We start from the raw sequence: 14,232 nt of genomic DNA on the forward strand, positions 1-14,232 counted from the left end.
TGTTTTTTAAATTGCAAATAAATTAAAAATGAATGTGGGATTGGAGGCACACTCTGAGCAGAAAAGCACCATAAGCTGCTATGGTGCAACTCAAGATGGTGAATAGAACCTTTAATATGATGATGCTCTTCTTTTGCTAGTTTTTTCGAGTCACCTTTTATTGTAAGTAGCTGATACAGCATTTTTTGCAGCTCTTCAGTTTATGGTTATCATGTGAGAACACTGTTTTCATCATATTTATTATTCTACAAATGTATTTTTAAATGCACTGATGTGGTGTTTGCATGAAATGCAAGAAGGCACATCATGGAATGTTTAAACTGAGCATCGCGTAGGATATGTGATATTTGGCACCCAGAGGAGTAGGACACGTAGATCCTATAAGAAGTAAAGACTCTCTAGCAAGGGCCGTCCATACTCTGAGTTTAAACTTTACTTTTTGTGAAATGGTTTATGAAAACAACACGGCTGCTCCAGGTGAGGCTCGAACTCACAACCTCGGCATGGCTCAGTGCAAGTACTGCTGTATAAGTACCGCGCGCTAACCGATTGCGCCACTGGAGCTCTCTCTTTTCACATCTCCCCAGGTGAGCCATCTACAGCTGACCAAGTAGATGACAGACACTGCTCCATCATTCACTGTGCAAGATCGACTCACATGCTAGCATGTTATCATGACTATTAAAAATACAGTCCTTAGATTCTATAATTGTCCTATAACATATGCTCTGTCTATTCAAAACCCCATAGAATTATATCTTGACAGTTCTGACAAAGTCTAGGGGAATCTTATGAATATTTGTAATTAGCACATAGTAAGAATTTCCCAAAAATGAAATGTAGGTCCCTAATTGGGGGAAGACGTGGAATGTGAGATCTTGCCTCAGCTGTTTTTTTTTCTTTTTTAGGTACAGTATATTGACACTTCACTACCTTTTGTGAAGCAAGGTTTCAGATGGGGCTGTAGGGCAGACGAGGTGGCTGAGTGGTTAAGGCGATGGACTGCTAATCCATTGTGCTCTGCACGCGTGGGTTCGAATCCCACCTTCGTCGGAAAGCCATCAGAGTCTCTTTTGATGGCCAGCATTTCTTGTAGTATAATTACACTCTCTTTCAAGACAGAGCCAGGATCCGCTAGATGGGATCATCTGACTGTTCCATTTTAACAAATATGTCAAATAAAGTGAAGTATTTTGTGCGTAATAGAAATTAGATCTTTCATGGAGTTTCCAGAGGATTGCCTTTCACTCACTCCTGGCTTATTAACCAGTTTGGATAAATAGATTGATAAGAAAGCAGCTCTTACTCCTAAAGTTTAGGCCGTCTCAAATGAATGACTGTTAACATATGTCTGCCCCACAGAGACAGATCACTTCTAATAAGTGGGTTCTCTATATGTCACTGATTGCAGACATACTAACTAGAGCTATCGGTATGGTCTTGAATGTGAAAACTCTTATTTTCTCATATGAAAATGTAGTTTTTCATACTTCCAAGAAAAGTGCCTTAAGCATGGTCTTCAATGTGTGCGCGCACGTGGACATTCATATGCAACTACGTTTCCATACAGAGTCTCAAAATCATAGATATATTCATACCTCAGTAAGAATACATGTTGCAATTTACATCCTGCGTGCAGACTGGCCTTGTAGCTCAGTGGCAGAGCACTGGTCTTGTAAACCAGGGGTCATGAGTTCAAGCCTCATCAGGGCCTTTTTACATGAGTCTTTCTGTATGTTGTTTTCAAGTCATTCTTCCCTGGAGTCACACCTTGCTTTAGGATTGCTTATTGCCAAGCTTCCCTTTCCTGCTTTCATATTATCAAGAAAATATCATGAAGATCATTGAATTATAAATTATTGCCTCACCCCTTCCGATCGCCTGACGAACGCCTGACAAACGCCATTCTCACCCTGCCGGGCAAAGCCAAATAAGCTATGCATATTTACAGTTCCTTTGAAAGGCAGAGCGAGGACTAGGACCTCTGTTCCGACTGAATCTGCATCCACAGAAAGGATGTTATAAGGCCCTACAAATTTCACCAAGGAGATGTGAAATTCTTCCCCCATAAAATACTTTTTTTCCCAGATACCCCGGCTCTTAGGCAAATGAGGTTACTCCTCAAAACCCCACCCCCACTCACCATAAATATCCTTCTCTCCTGCTGTCCATTCAAATGATACAAGGTATCTTGTACATAGAGAGAAAGGGAGAATAGGCAGACTTGTGCTTCAAAGATTTGGTGACCTTGGATGGGTGGGTTGAATGAAGAAGTGAACCTGGTTTCTGGGAAAGGAGTATCGAGATGAAGATGAGGAAAAGTGAACATGGACCACATTCATAGGTTAGAGAAATACATTTAATAGGTTGAATGGTTTTGAAAAGTGAACTTCGAGCAGTAATTGTTGTTTTTTAAATTGCAAATAAATTAAAAATGAATGTGGGATTGGAGGCACACTCTGAGCAGAAAAGCACCATAAGCTGCTATGGTGCAACTCAAGATGGTGAATAGAACCTTTAATATGATGATGCTCTTCTTTTGCTAGTTTTTTCGAGTCACCTTTTATTGTAAGTAGCTGATACTGCATTTTTTGCAGCTCTTCAGTTTATGGTTATCATGTGAGAACACTGTTTTCATCATATTTATTATTCTACAAATGTATTTTTAAATGCACTGATGTGGTGTTTGCATGAAATGCAAGATGGCACATCATGGAATGTTTAAACTGAGCATCGCGTAGGATATGTGATATTTGGCACCCAGAGGAGTAGGACACGTAGATCCTATAAGAAGTAAAGACTCTCTAGCAAGGGCCGTCCATACTCTGAGTTTAAACTTTACTTTTTGTGAAATGGTTTATGAAAAACAACACGGCTGCTCCAGGTGAGGCTCAAACTCACAACCTCGGCATGGCTCAGTGCAAGTACTGCTGTATAAGTACCGCGCGCTAACCGATTGCGCCACTGGAGCTCTCTCTTTTCACATCTCCCCAGGTGAGCCATCTACAGCTGACCAAGTAGATGACAGACACTGCTCCATCATTCACTGTGCAAGATCGACTCACATGCTAGCATGTTATCATGACTATTAAAAATACAGTCCAAACGGAATAGATTCTATAATTGTCCTATAACATATGCTCTGTCTATTCAAAACCCCATAGAATTATATCTTGACAGTTCTGACAAAGTCTAGGGGAATCTTATGAATATTTGTAATTAGCACATAGTAAGAATTTCCCAAAAATGAAATGTAGGTCCCTAATTGGGGGAAGACGTGGAATGTGAGATCTTGCCTCAGCTGTTTTTTTTCTTTTTTAGGTACAGTATATTGACACTTCAGTACCTTTTGCGAAGCAAGGTTTCAGATGGGGCTGTAGGGCAGACGAGGTGGCCGAGTGGTTAAGGCGATGGACTGCTAATCCATTGTGCTCTGCACGCATGGGTTCGAATCCCACCTTCGTCGGAAAGCCATCAGAGTCTCTTTTGATGGCCAGCATTTCTTGTAGTATAATTACACTCTCTTTCAAGACAGAGCCAGGATCCGCTAGATGGGATCATCTGACTGTTCCATTTTAACAAATATGTCAAATAAAGTGAAGTATTTTGTGCGTAATAGAAATTAGATCTTTCATGGAGTTTCGAGAGGATTGCCTTTCACTCACTCCTGGCTTATTAACCAGTTTGGATAAATAGATTGATAAGAAAGCAGCTCTTACTCCTAAAGTTTAGGCCGTCTCAAATGAATGACTGTTAACATATGTCTGCCCCACAGAGACAGATCACTTCTAATAAGTGGGTTCTCTATATGTCACTGATTGCAGACATACTAACTAGAGCTATCAGTATGGTCTTGAATGTGAAAACTCTTATTTTCTCATATGAAAATGTAGTTTTTCATACTTCCAAGAAAAGTTCCTTAAGCATGGTCTTCAATGTGTGCGCGCACGTGGACATTCATATGCAACTACGTTTCCATACAGAGTCTCAAAATCATAGATATATTCATACCTCAGTAAGAATACATGTTGCAATTTACATCCTGCGTGCAGACTGGCCTTGTAGCTCAGTGGCAGAGCACTGGTCTTGTAAACCAGGGGTCATGAGTTCAAGCCTCATCAGGGCCTTTTTACATGAGTCTTTCTGTATGTTGTTTTCAAGTCATTCTTCCCTGGAGTCACACCTTGCTTTAGGATTGCTTATTGCCAAGCTTCCCTTTTCTGCTTTCATATTATCAAGAAAATATCATGAAGATCATTGAATTATAAATTATTGCCTCACCCCTTCCGATCGCCTGACAAACGCCATTCTCACCCTGCCGGGCAAAGCCAAATAAGCCATGCATATTTACAGTTCCTTTGAAAGGCAGAACGAGGACTAGGACCTCTGTTCCGACTGAATCTGCATCCACAGAAAGGATGTTATAAGGCCCTACAAATTTCACCAAGGAGATGTGAAATTCTTCCCCCATAAAATACTTTTTTTCCCAGATACCCCGGCTCTTAGGCAAATGAGGTTACTCCTCAAAACCCCACCCCCACTCACCATAAATATCCTTCTCTCCTGCTGTCCATTCAAATGATGCAAGGTATCTTGTACATAGAGAGAAAGGGAGAATAGGCAGACTTGCTTCAAAGATTTGGTGACCTTGGATGGGTGGGTTGAATGAAGAAGTGAACCTGGTTTCTGGGAAAGGAGTATCGAGATGAAGATGAGGAAAAGTGAACATGGACCACATTCATAGGTTAGAGAAATACATTTAATAGGTTGAATGGTTTTGAAAAGTGAACTTCGAGCAGTAATTGTTGTTTTTTAAATTGCAAAGAAATTAAAAATGAATGTGGGATTGGAGGCACACTCTGAGCAGAAAAGCACCATAAGCTGCTATGGTGCAACTCAAGATGGTGAATAGAACCTTTAATATGATGATGCTCTTCTTTTGCTAGTTTTTTCGATTCAGCTTTTATTGTAAGTAGCTGATACAGCATTTTTTGCAGCTCTTCAGTTTATGGTTATCATGTGAGAACACTGTTTTCATCATATTTATTATTCTACAAATGTATTTTTAAATGCACTGATGTGGTGTTTGCATGAAATGCAAGATGGCACATCATGGAATGTTTAAACTGAGCATCGCGTAGGATATGTGATATTTGGCACCCAGAGGAGTAGGACACGTAGATCCTATAAGAAGTAAAGACTCTCTAGCAAGGGCCGTCCATACTCTGAGTTTAAACTTTACTTTTTGTGAAATGGTTTATGAAAAACAACACGGCTGCTCCAGGTGAGGCTCGAACTCACAACCTCGGCATGGCTCAGTGCAAGTACTGCTGTATAAGTACCGCGCGCTAACCGATTGCGCCACTGGAGCTCTCTCTTTTCACATCTCCCCAGGTGAGCCATCTACAGCTGACCAAGTAGATGACAGACACTGCTCCATCATTCACTGTGCAAGATCGACTCACATGCTAGCATGTTATCATGACTATTAAAAATACAGTCCAAACGGAATAGATTCTATAATTGTCCTATAACATATGCTCTGTCTATTCAAAACCCCATAGAATTATATCTTGACAGTTCTGACAAAGTCTAGGGGAATCTTATGAATATTTGTAATTAGCACATAGTAAGAATTTCCCAAAAATGAAATGTAGGTCCCTAATTGGGGGAAGACGTGGAATGTGAGATCTTGCCTCAGCTGTTTTTTTTCTTTTTTAGGTACAGTATATTGACACTTCAGTACCTTTTGCGAAGCAAGGTTTCAGATGGGGCTGTAGGGCAGACGAGGTGGCCGAGTGGTTAAGGCGATGGACTGCTAATCCATTGTGCTCTGCACGCATGGGTTCGAATCCCACCTTCGTCGGAAAGCCATCAGAGTCTCTTTTGATGGCCAGCATTTCTTGTAGTATAATTACACTCTCTTTCAAGACAGAGCCAGGATCCGCTAGATGGGATCATCTGACTGTTCCATTTTAACAAATATGTCAAATAAAGTGAAGTATTTTGTGCGTAATAGAAATTAGATCTTTCATGGAGTTTCGAGAGGATTGCCTTTCACTCACTCCTGGCTTATTAACCAGTTTGGATAAATAGATTGATAAGAAAGCAGCTCTTACTCCTAAAGTTTAGGCCGTCTCAAATGAATGACTGTTAACATATGTCTGCCCCACAGAGACAGATCACTTCTAATAAGTGGGTTCTCTATATGTCACTGATTGCAGACATACTAACTAGAGCTATCAGTATGGTCTTGAATGTGAAAACTCTTATTTTCTCATATGAAAATGTAGTTTTTCATACTTCCAAGAAAAGTTCCTTAAGCATGGTCTTCAATGTGTGCGCGCACGTGGACATTCATATGCAACTACGTTTCCATACAGAGTCTCAAAATCATAGATATATTCATACCTCAGTAAGAATACATGTTGCAATTTACATCCTGCGTGCAGACTGGCCTTGTAGCTCAGTGGCAGAGCACTGGTCTTGTAAACCAGGGGTCATGAGTTCAAGCCTCATCAGGGCCTTTTTACATGAGTCTTTCTGTATGTTGTTTTCAAGTCATTCTTCCCTGGAGTCACACCTTGCTTTAGGATTGCTTATTGCCAAGCTTCCCTTTCCTGCTTTCATATTATCAAGAAAATATCATGAAGATCATTGAATTATAAATTATTGCCTCACCCCTTCCGATCGCCTGACGAACGCCTGACAAACGCCATTCTCACCCTGCCGGGCAAAGCCAAATAAGCCATGCATATTTACAGTTCCTTTGAAAGGCAGAACGAGGACTAGGACCTCTGTTCCGACTGAATCTGCATCCACAGAAAGGATGTTATAAGGCCCTACAAATTTCACCAAGGAGATGTGAAATTCTTCCCCCATAAAATACTTTTTTTCCCAGATACCCCGGCTCTTAGGCAAATGAGGTTACTCCTCAAAACCCCACCCCCACTCACCATAAATATCCTTCTCTCCTGCTGTCCATTCAAATGATGCAAGGTATCTTGTACATAGAGAGAAAGGGAGAATAGGCAGACTTGCTTCAAAGATTTGGTGACCTTGGATGGGTGGGTTGAATGAAGAAGTGAACCTGGTTTCTGGGAAAGGAGTATCGAGATGAAGATGAGGAAAAGTGAACATGGACCACATTCATAGGTTAGAGAAATACATTTAATAGGTTGAATGGTTTTGAAAAGTGAACTTCGAGCAGTAATTGTTGTTTTTTAAATTGCAAAGAAATTAAAAATGAATGTGGGATTGGAGGCACACTCTGAGCAGAAAAGCACCATAAGCTGCTATGGTGCAACTCAAGATGGTGAATAGAACCTTTAATATGATGATGCTCTTCTTTTGCTAGTTTTTTCGATTCAGCTTTTATTGTAAGTAGCTGATACAGCATTTTTTGCAGCTCTTCAGTTTATGGTTATCATGTGAGAACACTGTTTTCATCATATTTATTATTCTACAAATGTATTTTTAAATGCACTGATGTGGTGTTTGCATGAAATGCAAGATGGCACATCATGGAATGTTTAAACTGAGCATCGCGTAGGATATGTGATATTTGGCACCCAGAGGAGTAGGACACGTAGATCCTATAAGAAGTAAAGACTCTCTAGCAAGGGCCGTCCATACTCTGAGTTTAAACTTTACTTTTTGTGAAATGGTTTATGAAAAACAACACGGCTGCTCCAGGTGAGGCTCGAACTCACAACCTCGGCATGGCTCAGTGCAAGTACTGCTGTATAAGTACCGCGCGCTAACCGATTGCGCCACTGGAGCTCTCTCTTTTCACATCTCCCCAGGTGAGCCATCTACAGCTGACCAAGTAGATGACAGACACTGCTCCATCATTCACTGTGCAAGATCGACTCACATGCTAGCATGTTATCATGACTATTAAAAATACAGTCCAAACGGAATAGATTCTATAATTGTCCTATAACATATGCTCTGTCTATTCAAAACCCCATAGAATTATATCTTGACAGTTCTGACAAAGTCTAGGGGAATCTTATGAATATTTGTAATTAGCACATAGTAAGAATTTCCCAAAAATGAAATGTAGGTCCCTAATTGGGGGAAGACGTGGAATGTGAGATCTTGCCTCAGCTGTTTTTTTTCTTTTTTAGGTACAGTATATTGACACTTCAGTACCTTTTGTGAAGCAAGGTTTCAGATGGGGCTGTAGGGCAGACGAGGTGGCCGAGTGGTTAAGGCGATGGACTGCTAATCCATTGTGCTCTGCACGCGTGGGTTCGAATCCCACCTTCGTCGGAAAGCCATCAGAGTCTCTTTTGATGGCCAGCATTTCTTGTAGTATAATTACACTCTCTTTCAAGACAGAGCCAGGATCCGCTAGATGGGATCATCTGACTGTTCCATTTTAACAAATATGTCAAATAAAGTGAAGTATTTTGTGCGTAATAGAAATTAGATCTTTCATGGAGTTTCCAGAGGATTGCCTTTCACTCACTCCTGGCTTATTAACCAGTTTGGATAAATAGATTGATAAGAAAGCAGCTCTTACTCCTAAAGTTTAGGCCGTCTCAAATGAATGACTGTTAACATATGTCTGCCCCACAGAGACAGATCACTTCTAATAAGTGGGTTCTCTATATGTCACTGATTGCAGACATACTAACTAGAGCTATCGGTATGGTCTTGAATGTGAAAACTCTTACTTTCTCATATGAAAATGTAGTTTTTCATACTTCCAAGAAAAGTGCCTTAAGCATGGTCTTCAATGTGTGCGCGCACGTGGACATTCATATGCAACTACGTTTCCATACAGAGTCTCAAAATCATAGATATATTCATACCTCAGTAAGAATACATGTTGCAATTTACATCCTGCATGCAGGCTGGCCTTGTAGCTCAGTTGCAGAGCACTGGTCTTGTAAACCAGGGGTCATGAGTTCAAGCCTCATCAGGGCCTTTTTACATGAGTCTTTCTGTATGTTGTTTTCAAGTCATTCTTCCCTGGAGTCACACCTTGCTTTAGGATTGCTTATTGCCAAGCTTCCCTTTCCTGCTTTCATATTATCAAGAAAATATCAAGAAGATCATTGAATTATAAATTATTGCCTCACCCCTTCCGATCGCCTGACGAACGCCTGACAAACGCCATTCTCACCCTGCCGGGCAAAGCCAAATAAGCCATGCATATTTACAGTTCCTTTGAAAGGCAGAACGAGGACTAGGACCTCTGTTCCGACTGAATCTGCATCCACAGAAAGGATGTTATAAGGCGCTACAAATTTCACCAAGGAGATGTGAAATTCTTCCCCCATAAAATACTTTTTTTCCCAGATACCCCGGCTCTTAGGCAAATGAGGTTACTCCTCAAAACCCCACCCCCACTAAATATCCTTCTCTCCTGCTGTCCATTCAAATGATACAAGGTATCTTGTACATAGAGAGAAAGGGAGAATAGGCAGACTTGCTTCAAAGATTTGGTGACCTTGGATGGGTGGGTTGAATGAAGAAGTGAACCTGGTTTCTGGGAAAGGAGTATCGAGATGAAGATGAGGAAAAGTGAACATGGACCACATTCATAGGTTAGAGAAATACATTTAATAGGTTGAATGGTTTTGAAAAGTGAACTTCGAGCAGTAATTGTTGTTTTTTAAATTGCAAAGAAATTAAAAATGAATGTGGGATTGGAGGCACACTCTGAGCAGAAAAGCACCATAAGCTGCTATGGTGCAACTCAAGATGGTGAATAGAACCTTTAATATGATGATGCTCTTCTTTTGCTAGTTTTTTCGAGTCACCTTTTATTGTAAGTAGCTGATACAGCATTTTTTGCAGCTCTTCAGTTTATGGTTATCATGTGAGAACACTGTTTTCATCATATTTATTATTCTACAAATGTATTTTTAAATGCACTGATGTGGTGTTTGCATGAAATGCAAGATGGCACATCATGGAATGTTTAAACTGAGCATCGCGTAGGATATGTGATATTTGGCACCCAGAGGAGTAGGACACGTAGATCCTATAAGAAGTAAAGACTCTCTAGCAAGGGCCGTCCATACTCTGAGTTTAAACTTTACTTTTTGTGAAATGGTTTATGAAAAACAACACGGCTGCTCCAGGTGAGGCTCGAACTCACAACCTCGGCATGGCTCAGTGCAAGTACTGCTGTACAAGTACCACGCGCTAACCGATTGCGCCAATGGAGCTCTCTCTTGTCACATCTCCCCAGGTGAGCCATCTACAGCTGACCAAGTAGATGACAGACACTGCTCCATCATTCACTGTGCAAGATCGACTCACATGCTAGCATGTTATCATGACTATTAAAAATACAGTCCAAACGGAATAGATTCTATAATTGTCCTATAACATATGCTCTGTCTATTCAAAACCCCATAGAATTATATCTTGACAGTTCTGACAAAGTCTAGGGGAATCTTATGAATATTTGTAATTAGCACATAGTAAGAATGTCCCAAAAATGAAATGTAGGTCCCTAATTGGGGGAAGACGTGGAATGTGAGATCTTGCCTCAGCTGTTTTTTTTCTTTTTTAGGTACAGTATATTGACACTTCAGTACCTTTTGTGAAGCAAGGTTTCAGATGGGCTGTAGGGCAGACGAGGTGGCCGAGTGGTTAAGGCGATGGACTGCTAATCCATTGTGCTCTGCACGCGTGGGTTCGAATCCCACCTTCGTCGGAAAGCCATCAGAGTCTCTTTTGATGGCCAGCATTTCTTGTAGTATAATTACACTCTCTTTCAAGACAGAGCCAGGATCCGCTAGATGGGATCATCTGACTCTTCCATTTTAACAAATATGTCAAATAAAGTGAAGTATTTTGTGCGTAATAGAAATTAGATCTTTTATGGAGTTTCCAGAGGATTGCCTTTCACTCACTCCTGGCTTATTAACCAGTTTGGATAAATAGATTGATAAGAAAGCAGCTCTTACTCCTAAAGTTTAGGCCGTCTCAAATTAATGACTGTTAACATATGTCTGCCCCACAGAGACAGATCACTTCTAATAAGTGGGTTCTCTATATGTCACTGATTGCAGACATACTAACTAGAGCTATCGGTATGGTCTTGAATGTGAAAACTCTTATTTTCTCATATGAAAATGTAGTTTTTCATACTTCCAAGAAAAGTGCCTTAAGCATGGTCTTCAATGTGTGCGCGCACGTGGACATTCATATGCAACTACATTTCCATACAGAGTCTCAAAATCATAGATATATTCATACCTCAGTAAGAATACATGTTGCAATTTACATCCTGCGTGCAGACTGGCCTTGTATCTCAGTGGCAGAGCACTGGTCTTGTAAACCAGGGGTCATGAGTTCAAGCCTCATCAGGGCCTTTTTACATGAGTCTTTCTGTATGTTGTTTTCAAGTCATTCTTCCCTGGAGTCACACCTTGCTTTAGGATTGCTTATTGCCAAGCTTCCCTTTCCTGCTTTCATATTATCAAGAAAATATCATGAAGATCATTGAATTATAAATTATTGCCTCACCCCTTCCGATCGCCTGACGAACGCCTGACAAACGCCATTCTCACCCTGCCGGGCAAAGCCAAATAAGCCATGCATATTTACAGTTCCTTTGAAAGGCAGAGCGAGGACTAGGACCTCTGTTCCGACTGAATCTGCATCCACAGAAAGGATGTTATAAGGCCCTACAAATTTCACCAAGGAGATGTGAAATTCTTCCCCCATAAAATACTTTTTTTCCCAGATACCCCGGCTCTTAGGCAAATGAGGTTACTCCTCAAAACCCCACCCCCACTAAATATCCTTCTCTCCTGCTGTCCATTCAAATGATACAAGGTATCTTGTACATAGAGAGAAAGGGAGAATAGGCAGACTTGCTTCAAAGATTTGGTGACCTTGGATGGGTGGGTTGAATGAAGAAGTGAACCTGGTTTCTGGGAAAGGAGTATCGAGATGAAGATGAGGAAAAGTGAACATGGACCACATTCATAGGTTAGAGAAATACATTTAATAGGTTGAATGGTTTTGAAAAGTGAACTTCGAGCAGTAATTGTTGTTTTTTAAATTGCAAAGAAATTAAAAATGAATGTGGGATTGGAGGCACACTCTGAGCAGAAAAGCACCATAAGCTGCTATGGTGCAACTCAAGATGGTGAATAGAACCTTTAATATGATGATGCTCTTCTTTTGCTAGTTTTTTCGAGTCACCTTTTATTGTAAGTAGCTGATACAGCATTTTTTGCAGCTCTTCAGTTTATGGTTATCATGTGAGAACACTGTTTTCATCATATTTATTATTCTACAAATGTATTTTTAAATGCACTGATGTGGTGTTTGCATGAAATGCAAGATGGCACATCATGGAATGTTTAAACTGAGCATCGCGTAGGATATGTGATATTTGGCACCCAGAGGAGTAGGACACGTAGATCCTATAAGAAGTAAAGACTCTCTAGCAAGGGCCGTCCATACTCTGAGTTTAAACTTTACTTTTTGTGAAATGGTTTATGAAAAACAACACGGCTGCTCCAGGTGAGGCTCGAACTCACAACCTCGGCATGGCTCAGTGCAAGTACTGCTGTACAAGTACCACGCGCTAACCGATTGCGCCACTGGAGCTCTCTCTTTTCACATCTCCCCAGGTGAGCCATCTACAGCTGACCAAGTAGATGACAGACACTGCTCCATCATTCACTGTGCAAGATCGACTCACATGCTAGCATGTTATCATGACTATTAAAAATACAGTCCAAACGGAATAGATTCTATAATTGTCCTATAACATATGCTCTGTCTATTCAAAACCCCATAGAATTATATCTTGACAGTTCTGACAAAGTCTAGGGGAATCTTATGAATATTTGTAATTAGCACATAGTAAGAATGTCCCAAAAATGAAATGTAGGTCCCTAATTGGGGGAAGACGTGGAATGTGAGATCTTGCCTCAGCTGTTTTTTTTCTTTTTTAGGTACAGTATATTGACACTTCAGTACCTTTTGTGAAGCAAGGTTTCAGATGGGCTGTAGGGCAGACGAGGTGGCCGAGTGGTTAAGGCGATGGACTGCTAATCCATTGTGCTCTGCACGCGTGGGTTCGAATCCCACCTTCGTCGGAAAGCCATCAGAGTCTCTTTTGATGGCCAGCATTTCTTGTAGTATAATTACACTCTCTTTCAAGACAGAGCCAGGATCCGCTAGATGGGATCATCTGACTCTTCCATTTTAATAAATATGTCAAATAAAGTGAAGTATTTTGTGCGTAATAGAAATTAGATCTTTTATGGAGTTTCCAGAGGATTGCCTTTCACTCACTCCTGGCTTATTAACCAGTTTGGATAAATAGATTGATAAGAAAGCAGCTCTTACTCCTAAAGTTTAGGCCGTCTCAAATTAATGACTGTTAACATATGTCTGCCCCACAGAGACAGATCACTTCTAATAAGTGGGTTCTCTATATGTCACTGATTGCAGACATACTAACTAGAGCTATCGGTATGGTCTTGAATGTGAAAACTCTTATTTTCTCATATGAAAATGTAGTTTTTCATACTTCCAAGAAAAGTGCCTTAAGCATGGTCTTCAATGTGTGCGCGCACGTGGACATTCATATGCAACTACATTTCCATACAGAGTCTCAAAATCATAGATATATTCATACCTCAGTAAGAATACATGTTGCAATTTACATCCTGCGTGCAGACTGGCCTTGTATCTCAGTGGCAGAGCACTGGTCTTGTAAACCAGGGGTCATGAGTTCAAGCCTCATCAGGGCCTTTTTACATGAGTCTTTCTGTATGTTGTTTTCAAGTCATTCTTCCCTGGAGTCACACCTTGCTTTAGGATTGCTTATTGCCAAGCTTCCCTTTCCTGCTTTCATATTATCAAGAAAATATCATGAAGATCATTGAATTATAAATTATTGCCTCACCCCTTCCGATCGCCTGACGAACGCCTGACAAACGCCATTCTCACCCTGCCGGGCAAAGCCAAATAAGCCATGCATATTTACAGTTCCTTTGAAAGGCAGAGCGAGGACTAGGACCTCTGTTCCGACTGAATCTGCATCCACAGAAAGGATGTTATAAGGCCCTACAAATTTCACCAAGGAGATGTGAAATTCTTCCCCCATAAAATACTTTTTTTCCCAGATACCCCGGCTCTTAGGCAAATGAGGTTACTCCTCAAAACCCCACCCCCACTAAATATCCTTCTCTCCTGCTGTCCATTCAAATGATACAAGGTATCTTGTACATAGAGAGA

At 40.7% G+C, this 14,232-nt stretch overlaps 10 non-coding genes across 10 annotated transcripts; 6 read left to right on the top strand and 4 right to left on the bottom strand.

Moving 5' to 3' along the window:
• Positions 1-469: 469 nt before the first annotated feature.
• Positions 470-564, bottom strand: TRNAI-UAU (transfer RNA isoleucine (anticodon UAU)). Its single transcript has 2 exons — positions 527-564; positions 470-505 (listed from the first exon to the last, which is right to left on the bottom strand). It is a non-coding gene; the product is annotated as a tRNA-Ile (tRNA).
• Positions 565-1,642: 1,078 nt separating this feature from the next.
• Positions 1,643-1,714, top strand: TRNAT-UGU (transfer RNA threonine (anticodon UGU)). The gene has a single exon. It is a non-coding gene; the product is annotated as a tRNA-Thr (tRNA).
• A 1,162-nt stretch (positions 1,715-2,876) lies between these two features.
• TRNAI-UAU (transfer RNA isoleucine (anticodon UAU)) lies at positions 2,877-2,971 on the bottom strand. The gene is made up of 2 exons: positions 2,934-2,971; positions 2,877-2,912 (listed from the first exon to the last, which is right to left on the bottom strand). It is a non-coding gene; the product is annotated as a tRNA-Ile (tRNA).
• Positions 2,972-4,055: 1,084 nt separating this feature from the next.
• On the top strand, positions 4,056-4,127 carry TRNAT-UGU (transfer RNA threonine (anticodon UGU)). The gene has a single exon. It is a non-coding gene; the product is annotated as a tRNA-Thr (tRNA).
• A 1,149-nt stretch (positions 4,128-5,276) lies between these two features.
• On the bottom strand, positions 5,277-5,371 carry TRNAI-UAU (transfer RNA isoleucine (anticodon UAU)). Its single transcript has 2 exons — positions 5,334-5,371; positions 5,277-5,312 (listed from the first exon to the last, which is right to left on the bottom strand). It is a non-coding gene; the product is annotated as a tRNA-Ile (tRNA).
• Positions 5,372-6,455: 1,084 nt separating this feature from the next.
• TRNAT-UGU (transfer RNA threonine (anticodon UGU)) lies at positions 6,456-6,527 on the top strand. The gene has a single exon. It is a non-coding gene; the product is annotated as a tRNA-Thr (tRNA).
• A 1,160-nt stretch (positions 6,528-7,687) lies between these two features.
• Positions 7,688-7,782, bottom strand: TRNAI-UAU (transfer RNA isoleucine (anticodon UAU)). The gene is made up of 2 exons: positions 7,745-7,782; positions 7,688-7,723 (listed from the first exon to the last, which is right to left on the bottom strand). It is a non-coding gene; the product is annotated as a tRNA-Ile (tRNA).
• Positions 7,783-8,195: 413 nt separating this feature from the next.
• On the top strand, positions 8,196-8,277 carry TRNAS-GCU (transfer RNA serine (anticodon GCU)). The gene has a single exon. It is a non-coding gene; the product is annotated as a tRNA-Ser (tRNA).
• Positions 8,278-10,599: 2,322 nt separating this feature from the next.
• Positions 10,600-10,681, top strand: TRNAS-GCU (transfer RNA serine (anticodon GCU)). Its single transcript has one exon. It is a non-coding gene; the product is annotated as a tRNA-Ser (tRNA).
• Positions 10,682-13,003: 2,322 nt separating this feature from the next.
• TRNAS-GCU (transfer RNA serine (anticodon GCU)) lies at positions 13,004-13,085 on the top strand. The gene has a single exon. It is a non-coding gene; the product is annotated as a tRNA-Ser (tRNA).
• The last annotated feature ends 1,147 nt before the right edge of the window (positions 13,086-14,232 follow it).

This window comes from Triturus cristatus, chromosome 12 (genome assembly GCF_964204655.1).
Source record: "Triturus cristatus chromosome 12, aTriCri1.1, whole genome shotgun sequence".
Lineage (NCBI taxonomy): Eukaryota > Metazoa > Chordata > Amphibia > Caudata > Salamandridae > Triturus > Triturus cristatus.